Raw genomic sequence first — 24,559 nt, forward strand, 5'->3', positions numbered from 1 at the left:
CACTGCTAGACACTACAAAAGTAGTTGTACAGATAGTGTCTTTATCTTTATAAAACATGAATAATATTAGATGATCTTAGGAGAACAAACCATAAATTAATACCCTATATTACACAGTGTACAAGATCTGCTATGCCAATCATTTGGTTTCGCATATGTTAATGTATTTAATAAAAGCAGTTTTAAGGTAATATTTATTAGAATTTTGCATTTTAGTACTTTTGTGTGAATGTTTTAGGAGGTACTATTACAGGGTTCCTTCATAAAATACAGCATCATGTTCTGACAGTGATAATTGACTCATTAATTATTGCCATCTTTTTCAGATGTTTCCTGCCTATCAACTTTGAGCATTTGACTCACCTGCTCCAAAACTCAGTGGTTCCATCTCCAATACAGGACACCTTTTATAATGTGTAATATGATATTCTTTACTTTTCTGTTATGTCAGATTTCCTTTAAGTTACAATGTCATGTCTTGAAATGAAAGTGCAATACAAAATGTAAACGTAAAACCGTAACATTGTCTTTGGGTTGACTTACTTAAAAATGAAAATTCTGTGATTTACTCACCCTCATGTTTTTTTTGTTTTGTTTTTTTTAAAAACCTGTACCATTTAGTTTCTTCTGTGGAATATGAGAATACATTGTAAAATGTAGATGCTGCTAATGAGGCTGAAATGAAAGTGAGGCTGTCAGTCCCTATCATAATTCCTGACATCTCTTTTGAGTTCCTCCCACAGAAGAAAGTCAGTCGTTTGGGTTTGGAACAACATGAATACGAGTATAAATGATGACTCATCTCATTTGACAAAATATTTTTTGCCATTTAGTTGACAAATCTTTTATTGAGTTCTATCAAGGCATTTTGAGGAGAATAGAATTTTAAAGAGTGTCTGTTTTTTAACACTTTAAAGCAAGTTTGATGCCAAAAAAGTATAATTTTTTGGTTACAATTGACAGGTTGTCATGCATGTAACTACAAAAGACAATAAATTTGAGTACTTGTTTTTACACACACAAACACTGGTATTGAGCATTACAACTGGAGTGCTTGCATTTTGCTCGAGCTGGTTGTACATGAACAACGTCATTGCCACGTCATACTCCTAGCCAGGGTAAGAGCATTCTGCACAAATGATTGGAAAAAATAACAGTTACATGTTAAAAACAAGTCCATTACTGTATAGAAAAGAACATGTTACACAAACAAGTTTGGGCCATATAGCTTTGTGATGTCTTACCACCAGAAGCACAAAAGTCCCACAACTGTTTCCATCTTTTTGTGATGTGGAGCAGAGAGCACCAGTTCTCCAGTATCCTTGCAACTCTTTTATTATTATTATTATTGTCCTCCTGTATCTCGCAGCCCATATACTTCCTGAGTAAATAAGTGAAACACACATTGTTTTACAGGGTTAACTTAATTTCTTGTGAGTAACATTGGACTGGTCTGCCATAACATTTAGTGCTAAAAATATAAATCCTTTGAATTGCAATTAATTTATATATATATATATATATATATATATATATATATATATATATATATATATATATATATATATATATATACACACACACACACTACTGGTCAAAACTTTTGAAACACTTGACTGAAATGTTTCTCATGATCTTAAAAATCTTTTGATCTGAAGGCGTATGCTTAAATGTTTGAGATTTTGTAGACAAAAATATAATTGTGCCACCATATTAATTTATTTAATTATAAAACTAACATTTAATTAGAAAAAAAAAAAAGTTTTTGAAATGGAAATTGGGCACTTATTGGCTGCTTTCCAAATAATAAAGAAAAGCAGCCAATAAGTGCCCAACATAGATGGGAACTCCTTCAATACTGTTTAAAAATCATCCCAGGGTGATACCTCAAGAAGTTGGTTGAGAAAATGTCAAGAGTACATGTCTGCAAATTCTAGGCAAAGGGTGACTACTTTGAAGATGCTAAAATATAACACAGTTTTGATTTATTTTGGATTTTGTTTAGTCACAACATAATTCCCATAGTTCCATTTATGTTATTCCATAGTTTTGATGACTTTACTATTATTCTAAAATGTAATATATATATATATATATAATAATTAATGAGTGTTTCAAAACTTTTGACCGGTAGTGTGTGTGTGTGTGTGTGTGTGTGTGTGTGTATATATATATATATATATATATATATATATATATACACACATTAACTTATTGTGAAACCAAATTATTGGCATAGCAGATCTTGTACACTGTGTAATATAGGGTATTAATTTATGGTTTGTTCTCCTAAGATCATCTAATATGATTCATGATTTATAAAGATAAAGACACTATTTGTACTACTGATCTTTTGTAGTGTCTAGTAGTGTGTATGTTTGGATCTGCCATGTAACATTAAGAGTAAAGGTTTTGACGACACATTTCAGTCAAGAAACTTGGTTAAAATTAAAATAGCAGACTCATACAGCCAGGTTAGCTATAAAGCTAATGATCAGGACACTCTACAAATGTGCACTCTACAAATTTTCAGCTGTCATCATTTAACAAGACACTACACATGTTTATAACCGAGAGGAAATGATATGAAACTTAAGTCACAGTATTCCTCTGATGGCATCTGTTTCTTTAAAAGTTTGCTTCCTTGGAGTTTATCTGTATGTAATTGATTCCATGCTCATGAGAGCACTGTGTCTCTGGTCCCGCCCTGATAGTAAAGTGAAGCGTGACTGGTTGAAGATAGAACGTGCTACGACTGGTCCGAGTAATGTGGCTGTTATCTGATTGGCTTGAGTAGACGATGGATGGAGTTCACCTATTTGTGGATTGCCCGCAGCTCTCTCGCAATAAATGTTTCAGAATTCACAATTGTGAGCTGCCATTCACAAATGCACAGCAAGTGATCCACAAATAAATGCGTGTAATTCACAAATGAATGCTGGACAAAGTTGTGTTCGTGAGTTAAAAAATATATTTGTAAATAATGTTTTTTTATTTGCAAATCTCACTCTTTTTATTTGTGAATTTATTCCATTTTTGTGAAACTCCTTAAATTTATTTGTGGATCTCATTCAATTTATTTGTGAAACAACTTTCTATTTGTCTCTAAATTAGAAACAATTCTAACTCCATAGGAAGATAGAGTTTTAAGAGTCGGAGGAAGGCAAGTCACTCACTAAATAGGGAGCAAGGGAGCATCCTATAGCTCTCTATGCAGCACAGTGCATTCACATCTTAAATCCGACCAAAAGTTTAGTTTTAGACTGCAGATGATGTTTGGACCACTCAAAATGTTTGGCAGACATAGGACAATGATAATCAGTACATAGATTAAAGATGTATAATGTATAATTTTATTTTAAAATGGTTGGCAGAGATTGGATGATGCTGGCTATTACTTTGAATAAAATGAATTATGCTCATTTCTGATGTAATGTCTATAACGTCTCAAAACATGAATAATAAACACTCTTGGAAACATAATAAAACATCTGATTTAAATAAAATGACTTTCTATAGCTTAATGTTATTTAAAATTTCACAGTGTTGTCTCGCTTTCCACATATGTTGACATCACTTTTTAGGAAAACTATTTGGTCTATAATTTTTTTTTTTTTATTTTTGTTTTTTTTATTATTATTTTTTTTTTGCATGTTTATTAGGTGCTACTATTTACAAATCAAAAAGGGAAATGGAAAATGCACACCACAGTCACGCTCATGTCTCAGAAGGTTAACATACTGATGCACTTTATGAAATACCCATAAATGACTGCAGAAGTGGCTGCTTTTGTTAGCAATAATTATAAAATAAATCAGTCTCAATGAAATCAAGTTTGTGAATCAGACTTTCTAATAAAAAATAATGTATATGCACAGTTGAGAAAACGGCACTCTAAAAGATGAATGAAACAAATGACGTTCTCGCATAGCATAAATTTGACTTGTGTCTGTCGGTGAACAACACTTCTCTACCAGGCGCGGCCGCAGAACTGTTGAACACTTTTAATTATGTGTGTAATAAGATCGGGGTCAACATATTTCATGCCAGGAAAATGATGTGTATTTAATGGCTCCCATATATTACCCTCCGTGTGTAACATCACTGACAGAGTGCCTGTAAGTTTAGCTGCCATTAATCAGCATCAGGGTTTGTCTAGTTAGAGAGGAACAGATGAGCATGCAATGTTCTCTGCATGTGGGGGGCTCTTGATGCAGAGCAGGCTGATAGATAACGTTCACCTCAAGGCTGCCTAATAAAGCATGTTACAGGGCTTAGCAGGGCAGCGTTACAGAGTGCCGTTTATTCAGTGTAAGATATATTGGGTTAATATAGCTACTTAGTGGTGCTTACCTGACTAAGTGCCTTTCATACGGGAGCAAGGCTGCCTGTAATCAGTTATGCGCAGGGCCTTGTTTTACCTAATGAGCACAGTTTCTTGTTGATGTTGTTCATTTTAAAGTCAGCATTAAGCTGCATTCAGGATATTAGATGAGCATACCAGAATGGAGCCAGACCTGAATGCGAGTTTGCTTAAATAATGCCTAAATATTTGGGTTATTGGTTAACATTATCCATGGCCTAGTTGATGTCAGCAGAAAAGGAAAATTTTTTCAGAGGTGGAAGAAATCATATTTTACCTGACTTATTTACAATTCACAATGAGTAACACTTTACAATAAGGTTGTATTTATTAACATTAGTTAACTACATCAGTTAACATGAAATGATGAGCAATACTTTGAGAGCATTTATTAATCTTGGTTAATTTGAACATAAACTATGTTAATTTAAATTTCATGTACTAATACGCTTTTTAAAATTAAAATTTGCATATATTAACATTAGTTAATGTGAATTACATAAACAATGCACAATTTATTTTGACTTATTAAAGCTGAAATACCAAACTTTTGAGCTCTATATCGACATCTGTGGTTGAAATATAAACTGCAAGGAACTTCCTGTAGGAACACTGTTTTGTTTCTTACATCAGTTGTATTTTGGCACTTCTCTTCTGAGCGGATGAATCTCATGATCTGAGGTTACTTGTGATCACCATTATAATCTTGGAGATATATTCACTTGCAGAGCCAGAGTCATGATGTGCAATTTTCACATGGATAAATTTAATAAAAAAATGTTTAACCAAGACATTACTTGCTTTGTTGAAGATAAACAACACCCATATTGACATATTTTAATGATTATTCAAATGTTTTATCTAAAACTAGCCTAAATTTAACCCTTTAATGCATAAATTGGGTCTTTAGTGACCCAGAACCTCATTCCAGCCCCTGTATCTAATACATTTTTAAAGTTGTGCCCACAGCTCTTTAGTATTCCTCAACCTTTCTCTTCTGAGTAGTGTAACAAAAAACAAAAAAACAAAAAAAACAAAAAATAAATAAATAAAATAAAATAAATAAAAAAATAATAATGGGCAGAATTGCAAAAAAATATTTATTTTTTTATAACTGCTTAATTACCAAAATCATTAAAGACCCTAGATCTTTAGTAGAGTCTCTTTTTTGCACTTCCATAAATCAGGTTTTTATGATTATTTCATATCTACTGTATATAAGTGGAGTATCACAGGATATCTATTTCTTTGTTTATTACAAGACAAATTAGTACTATAGTCATACAAATTACTACTATATCACATTGATTTTCTGTGTGACAATTAGGGGTGTTACAATTAGGGGACAAAATTATCTGTTTAATAATAATAATTATTATTATTATTATTATTATTATTATTATTTTACAATTATTATTTAATTAAATTATAATAAAAAACATTAACCGTGGAATATGTTGTCAACTTTGGTTTCTCCTGGTATTTCTGATATTAATATCCTTCTGAAACAGAATTTTCATTTGTCTGTGCATGTATAACAACATTATTTTGGAGGCAGGAGGTGTCAAGCAAATATGAAATGTCAAGCATACATTTTGCAGTGAATAATAAACACAAATTCAAGCATTAAAAGAAATATAATAAATCAATATAGCCTAGAAACAGGTGAAAGTCCTGTAAGTTTATCAGGAATGTTTACAATAGGACACAATTATTTAATTAATTAATAATAATAATAATAATAATATTAATAATAATGTTAACTGTATACAGCGCCTTTTCAGAGCTCAAGAACACTTACAGGTAACATTCTGAAATTTAGCACAGTTTAAAGAAGAAGAAGTAGAAAAAAAAGATTGAGCATATTTCAGTTCCTTCATTTTACAGAAGCAGGAATATTCCAAATAGATGAATACTCTATGGAGCATTTAAACCTTTATGGAGCATTTTAACTTTTTTCGGAATAAAGTCTTAACCAGATAATTACCTTAATCGCTGATGTGGATATAAATGTGGTCAACTTTTAGAGACAGATAGACGAGCTCCGACGTGAAATCATCACTTCAAGTCAGGAATTTAACATCGTGCTCAGGATTAGGCCATAAATAAATACATGGGAATCATGTGATACATTAACATAGACATTTCAAGAAGTGGAAAGTGTACATGATGTCGTATTACACTTGACCAGCTCCAGACGTGCACATTTTACAGAGACTGCAAATGGAGTCGAGACCACGGCCATCTGATCTGAAATCACACCATGCGCATTTTCATTCATAAGGTTTACACTTTAGAAATATTGGCTGCACAGATTCATAAATTTTTTGTAATTCAGAATATGTTCATTTTTCAATGTCGCTTTATGCTTGTGTCTCTTGGATTATCATGATTAAACAAATATTTTTTATATTATTCGGATGAATCGTTATTCGTTTTGAAGTAATTATCCGTGCCTTTCCGAATAGGTTTTTCAGCTTCGAGCACATCCCTAGTGACAATGGTGATACTATCAGTATTCCTCATTGTGTACAGATGCATATTATATATGCTGATGTGTCAGTGACTGACTTGATTTACTTTTGACATTGCTATTTGACGAGGAAGCAACGTGGAAGTAAACTATAGCGAGTGTAACCCATGAACAGTATGATTTGGCTTTTGCCATTTGGGTGTACAAAAATTCAGAAAGTTGTGCATCTGTTAAATTCTAGAGAAAATACATTTGTGTAGCTTATGTGTAGATTATGTGTTATGTTTAGCTCAATAGAGAGAAAGTGTCGCATCATGTCAAAAGCTATAAAACTCATTATAATAAATGATGCTGTCTACTGTGGAAGCATTCGTTGAGGCACGTCACATTTCGCAGACAGTGAACAGATGTCCCGTTCCATTTTGCACTGCACGTGCTGGTGCTACTACTGCAAACAACACAAATAAATGGTTTAGATAATTTGTGCCGAGGCACCCGGTGTATACAGCCTCAAGCCTTTGCATTGTATTGCATCAACAGACGCGCCCGGTGTAAACAGATTGTCAAACATTTTAAATATTCATGAATGGAACTTTTTACTTACTGTTTTGCATCGGGTCCAAATATTTTCCCATCCTTCAATAACAGTTCCTTTGCAAAGCATGAATAGTTTTATGACTGTTCACAAGCAATCCACACTGAAATACACTGTAAACACATCCACATGACGTGCATACATAGTCCAAGGCACATCCAGTTTCCATGCATCATCCTGCACTGAAATGCACATCGCCGGAAACACATCTAAACAAAGACGTCCATCCAGCACATGTTTTCATACACCAACAATTAAAAATAGCGCAGATTGCAAAAGAACGTGTCCATGATGCATCTGTGCTCAAAACAGTAAGAGGCACCAGCTGAATGACAGAGAATAGCTTCTCCTCTTCAGATTTGTAACTTGACACACATCTTTTAAAAGCAGGGTGTGATATGTATCAAGTGGTCAGAGACGTCTGTCTGTGCATGTTTAAATACAAAATAATTAAAAATAGTCCAGATGGATCCCCTTTGGTGTTCAGGAATAGTTAAGCTACAGCAGACTTTGTTTGTCCTTCTCTCTTTGTTTAGGAACAGAAGCACCAGTTGGCAAGGCCAAGGGTGCGATGATGTGAAGTAGGCGTTGATGTTGTTGCTGTTGAAACGGTCATGAATTAATGAGCCCCCAAATGACATAGGGAAGTCGCAGAATTAGAGAACAAGGCGTTTTTGCAGCTTGGTTCCAATAAATGCTTTTAATGCATTGGGGATTAAGCTTTGAGATCTGAAATTGACTGTATGTTTACAGTAGAAAGACCTCTTATATGTCAAAATATCAAGAAAGACTTGATTCCTCATGACATGACCCCTTTAATGAATTGCTCCAAAAAAATCACAAACTCACAAATCACTCAGAACTCAATAGTGTTTCCCGCTGCAAAATAGAATTCTGTAGAAATGTATGTCAAGCACTGATGAATCATTTACAATGAGACCATGAATGTTTATTAAGAAAGTAATAGAGTAACATTTTAATTCATGTTGACTGTAATGTTCTTTTTTTTAATGTTTTGTCTACAAAGAAGTGCTATGTGCTAAGAGTATGTGAGAATTCACACTGCGAGGTTAAAACACTTCATCTCCATGAATTGTCCTCATTACAATGCATGATGTTTGTTAAAAAGCTGGGATTTTTTTTTTCTTCTGTAAATCTCTAGTATTTACTGAATGACATCCCTTTAAATCCCTTTTTAATGCTTCTGACCCTTTTCTGCCCTGCGCCCCACTGTAAAGACAATAAAAAACTCATGGACATCATTAAAATCTCTTTACTTTCTTTAGAAACATTCACTGGAACAAATTCCAAGCCAAATATCTGTATTGATGCAAATCCCTCTCATGTTTGCTGATGTGAATGGCTCTCAGTGGTCTGAGTGGATCTGAGACAGGGGGTGAGGAGAATCCCCCCGCACAGAGCCACACGTGGCCGCATGAAAAGCCACATCAATTTAAGCACAGACAAGTGCCGTCACACAGATTAGGCAGCCACAATGCAGCGGGGTCTTATCTCCACCCACAGGAGGAGGGCAGTCTGATCTGCACAGGATGGAAACATTCTCACCGCGTAATGGACAAAATCAATTGTTGCCCTATGCAATCAATGCGGCCCCCTTGCTCTCTGCTCCGAGAACTCTGCTGTAATTTAACTTCTCCGTGGTCTAGGAAGTTGTCTTGACCTGGGTGGAGGCCGGTGATATCTGGCCAGGTGACTATGGCTCGGAACGCCAGGAGCAGTGAGAATAAGACACACCTGAATGCTTCTCATGTAGACACACCTGGTTAAACCAAGCATTGGTGCTTTATTGGTAGAATGTCCACTTTAAAAAAAAAGAGCAAACCTGACTGTATGAAGATGACCCAGAACTATCTAAATATGAAGAGTTGTGTTATCAGCAGACTTGGCTTTTTTGCAAATTGAGGGAATGTGTTCAAGGTAGAAGTTACTAAGGGCTAGAGTTGTACCTAGGTGGTCAACTAATCGACACTATCGTCTAACAACTGACTAGTCGATTAGAGGGGTCGACTACTAAAATGTATATTTTTAGTGGTGGTGGTTTTAATGGGAGACACTGAGAGACTAAACTTCTTAGAGAGAGTTTTTACATGATGATAGCTTGCTGTGCTTAAAATTGAATACTTATCAGCACAGTAAAACCATCTGCAAGAAGTTTCGTCTCTTTTTTTTCTCTCCCCATTTCACTCCAATTTGGAATGCCCAATTCCCAATGTGCTCTAAGTCCTCGTGGTGGTGTAGTGACTCGCCTCAATCTGGGTGGCGGAGGATGAATCTCAGTTGCCTCCACATCTGAGACAGTCGATCTGCACATTTTATCACGTGGCTTGTTGAGCGTGTTACCACGGAGACATAACGCGTGTGGAGGCTTCACACTATTCTCCGTGGCATCCACACACAACTCATCACGCGCCCCACCGAGAGCGAGAACCACATTATAGCAATCACGAGGAGGTTACCCCATGTGACTCTACCCTCCCTAACAACTGGGCCAATTTGGTTGCTTTGGAGACCTGGCTGGGGTCACTCAGCACGCACTGGATTCAAACTCTCAACTCCAGGGGTGGTAGTGAGCATCTTTACTCGCTGAGCTACCCAGGACCCAAAAGTTTTGTCTCTTTAATACTTTAGGTTTAGTTCTTTTATGCGCTGCTGTAACAGTAAACCCCTGCATCAACAATACATTTTCAGACAATCACTGTTGGATGTTAAATATCTGCTAAGTAATGTTCCCTTATTTGTGAGGTGTTGAGGAGAGATTTAAGTCTTTTGCTGATTCTGTCTGTCATTGCTTATATAAATAGTTGCAGTAAAAACAGTTTAAACAGCTTGATGTTGTGAACTAGATGTGCACCCGCAATATTATCTTGCAGTTCTGTGCTTTTGAATGTGCAGCGAAGATTGCCCTGAAGCAATCCGGTTTCATTGAAGTGCATCAATCTGTTTGAATATCCATTTGACAACATGTTGAAGTGCTGCACTTAGTGTCCGTATATACCTCTAAAAGGCATCTGATCGTGGCCACATGAACATAATGGAGCCTAATTATACATTATTATTAGATAACATAACCGACTGACTAGTCGATTATGAAAATTGGCAGATTTGCACATCCCTGCTATGGGCACTTTTAATTTTCATATGTTGATTATTATTATTTATTTATTTATTTATTTACGAAGATCCAATATGATCACACAGGAAGTTGGCAGTACCCATTGTTCCAGTACCTTAGGATTGGCCACATTACACCAACAAGTGGCATCTCCTATCAGACATTTTTGCATTGACTCCTGCATTTGTGGTGCGACCAGAAGCGTGTTGTGTCAGCAGCTTGGAAGACCCAGAATCGGATCCTGTGTCAAAACCAGGAAGTAATCGCATTCGCACAATCAGGGACTAACATGATTCGGAGGTTGCATTTGTCCCTCTAACTTTACATTTTTACTCTGCTGATGGCTAGGTTTAGGTTTGGGGTTTGGATTGAATGTACAGTTTTTAAACTATGCATTCCTCTTTACTGTAATACAGCCTAGACAGCTGAAAACAACTCACTTCACAACTCGCTTTTGGTGCCCCTCCGTGGACATTACAGGCGAATGGAGCTCAAACGTGCTTGTACGCCCAACAACACTTACCACTTTAGCCAATGTCAACTTTAGCAATTTAAGCTAAAGTTTCCAATTTCACTTTGAGATCAGTCTGGAAGAGTTTAACCATGCCTTTATCATATATTTTTGCTACTTTTCAAATGTCTTTTATGTCTTTTACCCTTGTCTCAGACCTATAATTTTTAATCATATTTTAAATATGAATATTGTCACATTTTTAAAACTACAGTATATAATAATCTAAATAATAAGTGAAAACCACTTCAACATTTATAGTGTGAAAAATATTTATTTCATTTGTATACAAATTTGGCTGCATTACTACCAACAATTTTTGCTACTAATACATTTTAATCAAATATTAGTGTATTCGTTTACAAAGGAGAGTGAAGAGCATGCTTGAGATGAAATATGAAACTGGATGTGTGAAGAAAAAAGACCATGATAACACTTTTCATTAGTGTTTCCTTAAAGGTTTTTAAAGGGATTCATTAATGACAAATAATTCATTTACAAAAGCAATATAAGTAATTGAAGTCATTGAAAAAGGGCGACTTTCATGCAATACTTGCCAAATAGTGAGCATTTTAACCTTCATGTTAAAATAATAAATGCACTTATTCGTGCTTATATTAATCAGAAACATAAAATGCCAGAATTTGCAATTTACATCACAATGCACAAAAAAATCGACTATTGATAATTGATTACTATAGTAAGATTACAAGGAGGAATTATGTCATTTTGTGTTTGTATTCATTACCGTAATGTCTTGACTCTCTTGTGTTGTCATGTTGATGTCAAAAGAATGGTTTTACCTAGTCCTAGTTACCTAAAGTCCTCTGAAAAAACACTTTTCAGGTCTTCATTCTTATTCACAGCATACAGTGAATTCAGAAAGTATTCAGACCCCTTCATTTTTTTTCCACATTTTGTTATGCCGCAGCCTTATGCTAAAATGCTTTAAATTTAAAAAACAATTCACATCAATATACACTCCATACCCCATAATGACAAAAACCCGATTTCTGGTAACTTTGCAAATTTATTAAAAAGAAAAAACTGAAATATAACATTGACATAAGTATTCAGACCCTTAACTCAGTACTTAGTTGAAGCACCTTTGGCAGTGATTACAGCCTCAAGTCTTTTGGGTATGATGCGACAAGCTTTGCAAACCTGGATTTGGGGATTTTCTGCCATTCTTCTCTGCAGATCCTCTCAAGCTCTGTCAGGTTGGATAGGGACCGTCGGTGGACAGCCATTTTCAGGTCTCTCTAGAGATGTTAGATGGGGTTCAAGTACGGGCTCTGGCTGGGCCACTCAAGGACATTCAGAGAGTTGTCCCTAAGCCACTCTTGCATTGTCTTGGCTGTGTGCTTAGGATCATTGTCCTTTTGGAAGGTGAACCTTCAGCCCAGTCTGAGGTCCTGAGCGCTCTGGACCAGGTTTTCATTAAGGATATCTCTGTATTTTGCTGTGTCCAGCTTTCCTTCAACCCTGACCAGTCCCCCAGTCCCTGCCACTGAAAAACACCCCACATTATGATGCTACCATCACCATGCTTCATCGTTGGGATGGTATTGCACAGGTGATGAACGATGCCAGGTTTCCTCCAGACATGACACTTGGAATTGAAGCCAAACAGTTCAATCTTCATTTCATCAGACCAGAGAATCTTGTTTCTCATAGTCTGAGAGTCTTTAGGTGCTTTTTTATGTGTCTTTCACTGAGGAGAGGCTTCCATCTGGCCACTCTGCCATAAAATCCAGATCGGTGGAGTGTTGTAGTGATGGTTGTCCTTCTGCAAGTTTCTCCCATCTCCACACATGATCTTTGGAGCTCAACCAGAGTGACCATTGGGTTCTTGGTAACCTCTTATACTAAGGCCCTTCTCCCCAAACTGCTCAGTTTGGCCGGGCGACCAGCTCTAGGAAGAGTCCTGGTTGTTCCAAAGGCCACTGTGCTCTTGGGAACCTTCATTTCAGCCGAAATTCTGTGCCTCAACACAATCCTGTCTCTGAGCTCTGCAGGCAATTCCTTTGACCTCATGGTTTGGTTTTTGCTCTGATATGCATTTTCAGCTGTGAGACCTTAAATAGACAGGTGTGTGTCTTTCCAGATCATATCCAGTCAATTGAATTTGCCACAGGTGGACTCCAATCAAAGTGCAGAACATCTCAAAGATGATCCAGAGAAATGGGATGCACCTGAGCTAAATTTCAAGTGTCATAGCAAAGGGTCTGAATACTTATGTCAATGTGATATTTCAGGTTTATATATATATTATAAATTTGCAAAGTTATCAAAAATATCGTTTTTGCTTTGTCATTATGGGGTATGGAGTGTAGATTTATGTGGGAAAAAAGTATTTAAAGTATTTTAGCATAAGGCTGCAACATAACAAAATGTGAAAAAAATGAAGGGGTCTGAATACTGTCTGGATGCACTGTATATCATATAATAAAGTCTGATGACCATTAAACCACACTGAACTTTATGTACAGGTTTCTAATGTTGGCAATTCTTCAATAAATGCTATGTGTCTATTTTACATTAAGGTACATTTTCATAGGTTACTAATGTTGAATATGTGTTATTAAGCATTTATAACATGTGAGGGCAAATGGCTCACTATTTGGCAAGTATTGCATGAATGTTGTTGTAACCACATATAAATTATTTAAAATGCATTTTTAAATAACTTATTAGTCATTAATTGCACTCTTTATAAACCTTTAAGAAAGGGGACATTTTGTAAACTGTTACCATTTGTGTGTTATTTCCAATAAATATGCAATTTGGCCAAACTATGCAAAAAGTGTGAAATATTTAGTGTATATTTAGGAGTTTATTTCCATAAAGACCACATTGCCAAGAATGTCCATAGTTGAAGAAACACGCAGGTACAATCAAGTCTTCACACAAAGACAGACCACATTTCCACATCCAAAGACTAATTAAAATATATTAAAATAAGAGCAGGATTTCAACTGTGTTATTGCCCTGTGAGAGAGTTTGATTAATTAGCATATTTGCTTTCTCATTTAAAGGCATTGAGAATTCCCGCCTAAACACCCTTTTCCATGTGCCTTAAAAATTCACTGTCACAATGTCATTTTGCCGCCATGAATTTCGCAGCGAGAACAATGAGCACAAAATGTCTAAGTTATAATTATACCTAAGATGACAGATGACAGTTAAAAACTTAATTTAAAATAAAAATCTCTTTTCACTGAGTTGTGCACTGAAGAGAGAAAGAGAGAGAGAGAAGGAGGGATCTCTCCTTTAGAATGGTAATTACTGTGCCATTTATTATTCGATCAGCTCTTGCAATTAAACGGGTGCGTGGAGGACACAGCTGATAATAAAGTGAAGGGAAAGAGAATACTAATTAACCTCAGGGATGGCTGCTCTTCGCTCTTTGCTTATGCCATCGCCCTCCTGAACTCCTCTATGCACTTCCTTATGGCGCTGTGACCCGGTCATCTAGGTCCAAACATCTACCTGGTCATGCGGCTATACTACAATCCGTAGATGAAACAACAGTGCTAACTGACAAATTGGAGGTAGTTATTCACAAGCATTCGTATATTCACGATCACATCCACGCCCATTTACAGCATTGTTACAGAACTGCGAATTTCCAAGGTCAATCCGCACACTTGTCTCTCTGTTTAACAGAATAACTGGAGTTTCATTACTTCCTGACAAGCTAAATATAAAAATTATAATGTTACAAACTATTTTTTTTGCATTTTTTGTAGAAAATTTCAGTGGTATGCAAAAGTTGATACCACAATGCTAGGATCTTGTAGGTTGTTGCAGAGATTATTTAGCAGAGATGGGCCACTTCTATTAAAATTAATAGGAGAAATTGGAATGCCCAACGGCTGCCAACGGTCAACGGATGTAGAAAGGAAGTCCCACCTTAAAGGTAAAAGAGCCAATCAGCTTTTAGATTCAGACATTGCCTGTCAATCAACTCGAGAATGCGCATTAGCTATACAAGACGAGAAAATTTAGTTTTTTACTGCTGATTTGAAATATGTCCTTTGATCATAATCTCGACCAAACGTTTTGGAGGTTTCGGTCTTTTCCCATTCAGGTAGACAGGAGCTGCACTGGCATGACTGGAAATAGCCTCCCGAGAGTGTTCCAAAGATGGTCGACAGTGGACTGACTTGCTAGAAAGACTTTGGTTGTTGGCAATGCTATGCAATAGAGCACAACAGTCTGGTTTCAAAAATAAAAATCCCATCCTTTTTTGGCAGAGGCTATTTGCACTAAGTGCAAAATAGCAACAAAAAGCATATTCGTTGCACTAAGTGCAAATATTTGCACCTCTAATTTAAATACTATTATACAGGATAGTGGCATCACTGCAGTGTCTATTTAGAGTCCCACAGACACCTTACACCACCAAGCCCTACCCCCAAACCTAACCCTAACCTTCCCTTACAAAATTTAACATGCTTTTACTACAGTAGCCATAGTATCACCATGGTATTTTGTAATAAAATCATAGTAACCACAAAATTAAACATGGTTACTATATTAAAACCATATTATTGTAGTAACACCATTGTTAATTGCATTAAAACTATGGCTTCTGCCAAAAAGCATGGTTACTACAGTATAACTATAGTAAAACCATTAATTTCACTAATCAGCAGATTAAACTTTTCTCTTAATTCCCTGAACTTCACCATGACCAAATTACTGTGAGAAAATCAACCTTTACATTCATGTTTATTTAAGCAATAAGGCATGAGAGTTGTTAATATAGTAACGGCTGAAGGGCGCTGTTAGGCACGATGCAAAGATACCCGTACGTAGATGCCTCATTTGATCGTTTCGGACACGTCAACACGAATAACTGTTAGCTATGGGTGCTGCGAAGTGATACAAATATAAGTTCTATAAAGAGGTCAGAGCTGTGATTTATCATGAATAAAGCACGGCTGTTGACCAATCAGCATCCAGGACCAGAACTATCAGTTTTATAATTATATTAATAATATACATGAATAACACTATGTAACACAATTTTTGTTCCTGGGTAGTAAGTGTTATTTCCTAATTGCTTATGCCTCAGAAGTATAGAAAATGGCTATTATTCCCCACAAACTTTGCTTTTGTGACCAGGACAGTGATATTTTGAAATGTACCTATTTCCAATGAGAAAACAGGCAGATTTGTGTCTTTTCATTCATATAAATTAAAAAAAAAACAACAACATATGAATCCAAAATCCTTCTTTATCTGTGGTCTGACGAAGAAACTTTGACCTTTGCCTCAGACAGCTTAGGGAAGAAGTCATGAGGGTACTTGAAGGCTGCCGACTCCTTATTTTGAGCGCTGACAAATTGTTTCAAAAGGCCCAATTTGATGTGCAGTGGTGGCATCAGCACCTTCCGGGGGTCCAGCAGTGGCTCCCACTTGACGTTGTTCCTCCCCACAGAGAACTCGGTCCGCTCTGGCCAGTCCCGCCTGTGGTAGTGCACCTTGGTGTCCTGCTGTCCCAAAGGCAAAGATAGCAGGGAAACTTGGTAAAACCGCCTTGGTGACCCGTCAGGAATGCCACCATTTTGAAATCTCCTATGAACTCCCAGCCGTACTCATCATACTTCAAGGCGTCCAGCAAGGTCTTGATGCTATTGTAATCCTCTTTGAGGTGCACCGAGTGAGCCAGGGGAAGAGATGGGTACTTGTTACCATTATGGAACAGCATGGCTTTGAATATTACTTTAGTATAAATACATGTTAATTTAGATTCATATGTTGTTGTTTTTTTCGGACTTGAAACGTGAACGAAAAGACACAAATTCACCTGTTTCTCATTGGAAATAGGTCAATTTCAAAATATCACTGTCCTGATCACAAAAGCAAATTTTGTGGGGAATTATAGCCATTTTCTATACTTTTGAGGCATAAGCAATTAGGAAATAACACTTACTACCCAGAAAAACAAAAAACAAAACATTTGTTACACAGTGATGGTATTAAAGGATATATTAAGAGTGGAGACAGAAAATAGAATGGGAAAAAATGGGAAAAAATGCGGATTCGAACCCTGGTCGTCCGCACAAAAAAAACACAGCCGTCATTACACCCCACACCACTGCAGCGACTCTAGGTGTGCAATTTGTCTTCAATTTCTGTGTTTCCACCAACATATTGTCATTAGAATTCGTCACAATACTACGAGGTGGCCAATTATTACGACTTCATTCATAAGAAAACATATGACATACACTTCATGAACACGCGTTCGGAACCCGGAAGTGTCGCTTTCTTCCGTATTACACATCAGGCCTTTTAACATTAATATCATGGTTATGTTTACGGAGACTCTAAGACCTGAATTGGGTGTGTCAGTAAAGGGAGATATACAAAATGTGCAGTGTTGGGGGGCCTCCAGGAACAGGGTTGGGAACCACTGGGTTAGGGGTTCAAGTTACTAAAACACAGTTTTGGATTAACACGGAACAAACGCCACATTAGGACATGAAGAAAGCGTCTCTCATTGGTGGGTGTATAAATTGTACTATTTTGTACGAATGAACATATACGAATTCACAACCTCATACTATTGTGCTATTTACACCTAGTGCAAAAAATATATTTGTTTCCATAATTGAATTAATTTTTTACGATAACTTATAAACCTTTAAAGACAGACCTACCATGAGTTTGAAGGTTGTGCATTGATAGTATATTCTTCAGTTGAAGCCATCAATCTACGTTATTTCAACAGTTTAACAGCCGGTACAGAGTTTTCCTGAGAGTTTTCACCAGTAAGTTGGTTCAAACCACCGCAACAAACTCAAAAACATATTCTTTTTGACCAGAAATGTTGCTTGAAATTACGTAAAACCCATTTGTTCTTCGATTTCACTAGAAGTACTCTATATTGGTGCCTTAAGTATGAACAAGCACTACTAATATAAAAAAGTGTTTAAAGAATGTTCAGCCAAGACAAAGGATTTCCTTCCTTTTAACACACAGTGGGACACCTGACACAATGGGACAAAGCAGGAGCACCTTCTGTAAATGGTCAGAACAATGTGTGTGTGAGGAGAAATTATAAGATTAAGTCCATATGCTTTCAGAAGAAGTTTTGGACATCTTTCAAAGAACAAGATCTCTGACAGGTTGCTGTGCATTTCTCCTGACAGCATTTTGGATCGATTAAACACAACACCTGTCACCAAGAACCACAACTGCTTCCTGGATGAACCAGTTAGAGGAATCTTTCAATAGTTCACCTATATGTCGTTCCAAACCTGAATGACTTCTGTGGATTAAGAATGTTTAAGAATGTACAGTACACGTTACTCTTTTCCATCCAATGAAAGACTTAAGACTTATAATACTTAAGTCATATAAACCACTTTTATGGTGCTTTTTGTCCTTTTTGGACACAGTCACCACCATATACTGTACTTTAATTGTAGGTGAATACAGATAAAATAACGGTAGCACTTTATTTTACAGTACTATTCTACATTTACGAACTACATATTTACAACAACTATAGTAATTACTAGGTACTAACCCTAACTCTAACCTTAACCCATATTAAGTACATGTAGTTACCTAATATTACTCAGTACTTTCTTGGGTAAGTGCACTGTAAGTAAACTGAAAGTACACGAACTGTAAAATAACGTGCAACAAAAATTACTACACTGAAAAAGGTTTTTTTGGATATCACGTTTGTCAATAAAATTGCACTTGGTTTCTTCACGTCATCGTCTTCGTCATTGCCAGCAGCCACTCGTTACACCTGTTCTGTGTATCCAGTTATACAACTTTGTTGCCATGACGCTGTAACAATGTAAACCCTAAAATGACCATAAAAATTACAATTTATACAACTTCACAGCACAAATAATACACAGGTTTTAAGATAATAATTAGTGTAAGTGTTTATTTTATTATTTTTTTATACAATTATAAGTTTCACATTTTGATCTTTAAATGCTCCAAAAATTGGCCCATTCACTTCCATTGTACTGTAAGTGTCTCACTGTAACCTTGATTTTTGCTTCTTTTTTTAAGAAAAGGAGAAACGAGTCCAAATAAATTTTTTGTAGTAATCCGCATTATGCCACAACTGCCATCAAATAAGCTGAACTTGCATTGAATCCCAAATATTCCTTTAAGCGCATTCTGGATGTTAATGAAGTTAATGTTACTGTTTTAAATGCTTGAAAATTGCTGCAAAATAGAGCTGAAAATTGATTTAAGTCAACCAAATCCAAAAAAAAAAATATATATTTATTACCTAAATTGTCATTTTTTTTTTTTTTTATTATTTTCTTTATGAAACATCAATGCAGTGAGAAGACATTTGAGATAATATCGAGTGTTTGAGTGATTTAAGTGACTTTAATTGCTCCAAGAACTTAACTGTTAATGTTGTACAACAAACTTTGATGAGACATGAAAAAAAAAATAGACATTAAAAGTGTATGCAATGTCAAATTAGTCACTGATGGAAATATGGATTGACTTTTGAACAGTTAATCTTACTGAACTTGTTGTATATATACAGGTCAGGTCTTTTCTATATAGGGTGAGTAAATTATGACATAATTTTACATATTTGGGGGAAATTTTATCAACCAGGGCCTCGTTTCCCAAAAGTAGATCGTAGAGCCCAACTAACGATTCATCTTAGTTTTGCGACCCGTTTCCCAAAAGCATTGTAGCTTAAGTAGTATGTAATATAAATGCTCATAGATTTACAAGTGCTCTGGAGTAATCGTACATTTCTAAGAGCATTGTAAGTACATAAACTTATGCAGAAACCTGCAGGACAAATGTGAAATTATACTTTATACAATTTAAATACCAACAGCTACACTTTATGCTGAGAGTTTAATATCAGGATATATGGGGGTCTGGGTAGCTCAGCAAGTAAAGACGCTGACTACCACACCTGGAGTCGCAAGTTTGAATTCAGGGCTAAGTGATTCCAGTCAGGCTTCCTAAGCAACCAATTGGCCTGGTTGCTAGGGTGGGTAGAGTCACGCTGGGTTAACCTCCTTGTGGTCACTATAATCTGGTTCTCGCTCTCAGTGGGTTGCATGGTGAGGTGTGTGTGGATGCCGCGGAGAATAGCGTTAAGCCTCTACATGCGCTAGGTCTCCGTGGTAACACGCTCAACAAGCCACGTGATAAGATGCATGGATTGACGGTCTCAAATGAGGCAACTGAGATTTGTCCTCCGCCACCCGGATTAAGGTGAGTTACTATGCCACCACGAGGACTTAGAGCACATTGAGAATTGGGTATTCCAAATTGGGGAGAAAAAAAATATCAGGATATATGTGTTTTATTTATTTTTATTTTAACCGACAAGTCTAATAATAATAATAATAATAATAATAATAATAATAAAATGCATCAAATAGATAGTCTAAATGGATGAACAGATTAATTAGTAAACAAATAAAGTTATTTGTGTGGACTGGTTGGACAAGCTGGTAACAACAAAGTGGTGGCATTATTGATGCAGACAACTGTATAAATTAATATTAGAGAGAGAAGACAAAAGTCATTATTTTGCTGTCATGCATGATTTCCTCTTCCTCTCTGACACGTAAATGCTCTCTCACCAGCACTTCAAGTTGTGTCGCACCGCACCTGCAGCATTGCAGTCACCACTATCAATTTTGGGAGTAAAGAGCAGACCTTCACTTTATTGGTGAATGTCCCTAAAGCACATCTTCCAAACGTCTTCTTATTTTGTGCTCCGCAATAAAACGTTGAACCTCGTAATATTCAATGAACGCGTGTAATTAGCAGTATCATACACAGGGCCTCCACTGTCTTCACTAATCCTGGAAGCCACCAGGGAGAAAAAAAATAGATCATTCTGCACAAAATTATTGTAAATACAATATGTAAATATGAAGTTAATTAGGTCAAATATTTAAGAAAATATTTGTAAAAAAAAATTAGGGAGGTAAATTACAAATGATTGTAAAATTACGCACAAATATAATGAAGTTACGATGACTAACAGCATTATACGGTTACATTTCAGCACTTCACATGGACAGCGACTATCTTAAGTAGCACTTAAAGCGCATCCTTGCACGTTCATGTTAATTGCAGTTTTGGGAAACACACGTAAAAAATAACGAACGTTTGTAAAATTGCTTGTTGAAAACGCTCTTAACCGCTAAGATCAGTCATTATTGGGAAATGGGGCCCAGGCTGTTAGTTGGTTACTTTCAGTTCACATCTTTGAAACAGCATGATTTCCATTTGTATGTCTATCACAATGTGCCAGATTCATTAAATAAGATGTTAAAATTAATCTCTGTTGTGTATAGTTTAAAGAACTCTCCTTCAGACAGACTGCTCAACATGCAATCAGTACATGTTGTCATACTAAAGTAATTCTACAGTAGGCCCATATCTGCTGTTTTTATATATATATATATACATAACACCTCCACCAGGGCCACTTCAACTGAAGCTGAGAGTCAAAGCCATCATTCTGAGCTAGTGGCCACTTCTGATGGAGATACATTTACATTTAATTGAAAACTTCACACTTGAGAAAGAGAGAGACGGAGAGAAGAAAAAAGGAAGAAAAATCCAATCTGCGGTAATAGTAGCTGTAGTTTGGTTTCACGGGACATTATTTGCATTCCTCAGGTACGCTGCTCTCCTCCGGCGATGCAGTAACGATTCACAAATCACCATCGTCACGTCAGTCAAGGGCTGCACTTCGCTCAATAGACCATTGTACCTGTGAGTGTAATTGGTGAAGGCTTGACAGAGCCACGAGTCGTAACAAAGATCTTTCGCTTTAGGGCTGAGGGATGATTTTCATAATGTTACCGCTAAATGAGCTCGGAGGTCTCGAGGTCCTGGCACTGAATGACACGGGACCAGATGCACACACACACACACACACACATGCATAAAGAGAAGAGCAAAACACACATGTTCTCACCCTTACGCCTCACACACACCACTGTCAATTAATGAATCTGATACGCTGTCAACACTGCTTTCACCACCAATTTGAAACAACTTTATGACACAGGAATAGTACAAGTATCCCCCAATTATTTTCCCCCTGAACAAACATCCTGATAAATTATACTGGAGCATGAAACATATTTCATTTGAGTAAATTTACAAGTTTGTTATTTGCAAAGGAACATTGTTGACACCAAAATAATTGCTTGTGAGTAAGACATAGGCCTGTCTTGTCAGTTGTTCTGTTTAAGAAACGGCCTAAAATTGATGTCGGTAAGCCAAAAAATAACATTGCACATACTATTTCATATGCACGACAACACAAGACAGTGCAATAAATATATAAATTAATAAAACAGCCTAAAAAAAGAAAAAGAAACACTTTTCTAAATGTTGGTGGCTACATCTGAAAAAGAAACAAGAAAAAAAAAAGAATTTTCTTTTTTTTTTTAATTAGTTCTCTCAGTAAAATTTTACATTATTGTTCCCTTTTGTTAATGATTTATAAATTCGTTAATTAATGACTAATAAGTCATTTATAAATGCATTAAAAATCATTGATATGTGGTAATAACAACATGCATAAAACAGGTGCAATGCAATGCCTGCCAAATAGTGAGACATTTTACAAATGTTATAAATGTTTAACACTTATTCAACATTAGTTACCTATGAAAATGTACCTTAATATAAATTGGACACATATGAAGCATTTATTAAAAAGTTAGAGACCTATGTTCATAACTTTTAGTATGGTTTAATGTCCATCAGGCTTTATATGATATATGCTGCAAAACATGTTTTTGCAGAAGACTTTAGGTAACTAGGATTAGTTAAAACCATTTTTTGACATCAATATGACAAAGAAAGTGACAACACAAGTGAGTCAAAACATTACAGTAAATAATATAAACACAAAATGACATGATCCCTCCTTTTAATCTCACTATTATAGTCTATTTTTGTTGCATTGTGACAGAAATCCTTGTTTCATTATGTCATACTATGTTTTTGATTAAGAAGTATCCAAGTGTATTTATTAAGCATTTATAACATGTAAGTTAAAATGCTCACTATTTGGCAAGTACTGCATGAAAGTAGCACTTTTTATTAATGCTGTCATAACCACTTATCAATGATTTATAATCTATTTATAAGTGACCTATTACACATTAAAGAACCCTTTATAAACCCTTAACAAAGGGAACGTTCATGTAAAATGTAACTGTTTTCTCAATTTGTCAAAGCAAAAACTAATGAAAAAAATAATTAATGTTTTAACTGAAAAACTAAAACAACAGAATAGTGACACTAAAAAGCATTAGGATACCACGGCATACCTAAAAACTAACTTCATACATCCACTAAAAATCACCTTGACACCAGTTGCTTAAAACTCATTGCAAAAATGTCTCAGAAAAGTGAAGTGTCCAAACATTTTGGGGTTACTGTTACAAAACATATTTATAACATTATTTTAACTCAAATCAGCTTACTGCGTGTTATTTATCTCTTTCACTGATTCACTTGCTTCCTAAGTTTCCAAATCAAAAGAAAATGGGTGTAAATCCCAGTCAGAAGGGTCACAGATGATGTGGGTCAGAGTTTTGGGGCGAGTCCCAGTGAATGTGTTGGGGCATCCGGTCTCAGTGCTCTCATTCTGCACTGCTTAAGATCATTTCTCAGTGCTCTGCTAATAGAAAGATTCAGCACTTTCTTCACCCACTTCCACTCTTTCTTCCTGAATAAATGATGCCTGAAATTTTTATTCTTTTTATAATGGAATTTCAATGGCCTTCACTGCAAATCTAGTGGAAATTGTTGCATATGAAGAGAGAAAAATTAAATGTTAACCACGTTTTAATGTGATTAAGGCTGACAGAGACATTATTTCAGCTAATCACTCAGTGCTGACGAGCTTTAACGGGCCGTTCCGCCTGTGGAGGTTACTATCACACGCTAGATAGTGTTGAGCTGCCCTGCTTGCATGTGGCTTTAGTAAAAATGTTTGACATTAACATAAGCCATAAACATTTCAATGTAATAAATCAATTAACCATGACCTACATTCATGTGCACTGTACGTTTTATATATTTTTTCTGAAGCATGTTCTCAGTACAGAGGAGTGTCTATGAACAGGCTAAGCATCATGGTCAGGCCTTTTCCAGATCACCTAAACAGAGAGAAAAATAGAGAAATAAGAGATGAAACATCCACATTTACAATCTTAAGGTGTGTATGTGAATGTTTGGGTGTATGTGTAGTGTTTTCATATGCCAGAGAAGGCCTTGGGCTTTGATCCCTGTAAATGTCTCAGATGGAGAGAGGAAAAGAGAAAAGGTTCATACCGGTGTAGCTACCCGAGCTAAGGTCCTGTCTTGAGCGTGTCTGGATTTAGAAAGACGGTTTATACTGTGGCTTTTTTTTCCAGGCTTTTTCAGGAAGTGCTGCTGGTGAAAGAGAGAGAGAGAGAGAAATAGAGAAACAC

General features: G+C 36.1%; 1 long non-coding RNA gene across 1 annotated transcript in view; it reads right to left on the reverse strand.

Annotated features, from left to right (window-relative positions):
- Nucleotides 1–1,292: 1,292 nt before the first annotated feature.
- LOC127447411 (uncharacterized) overlaps nucleotides 1,293–24,559 on the reverse strand; it is a 28,784-nt gene continuing 5,517 nt past the window's right edge. The window contains exons 2-4 of the long non-coding RNA XR_007898383.1: nucleotides 24,420–24,518; nucleotides 24,138–24,244; nucleotides 1,293–1,381 (exon numbers count right to left, since the gene is read on the reverse strand). This is a non-coding gene — a long non-coding RNA (uncharacterized LOC127447411). The remainder of the gene's footprint in view (nucleotides 1,382–24,137; nucleotides 24,245–24,419; nucleotides 24,519–24,559) is intronic.

The sequence above is a fragment of the Myxocyprinus asiaticus genome, chromosome 10, assembly GCF_019703515.2.
Source record: "Myxocyprinus asiaticus isolate MX2 ecotype Aquarium Trade chromosome 10, UBuf_Myxa_2, whole genome shotgun sequence".
In the NCBI taxonomy this organism is placed as follows: Eukaryota; Metazoa; Chordata; class Actinopteri; order Cypriniformes; family Catostomidae; genus Myxocyprinus; species Myxocyprinus asiaticus.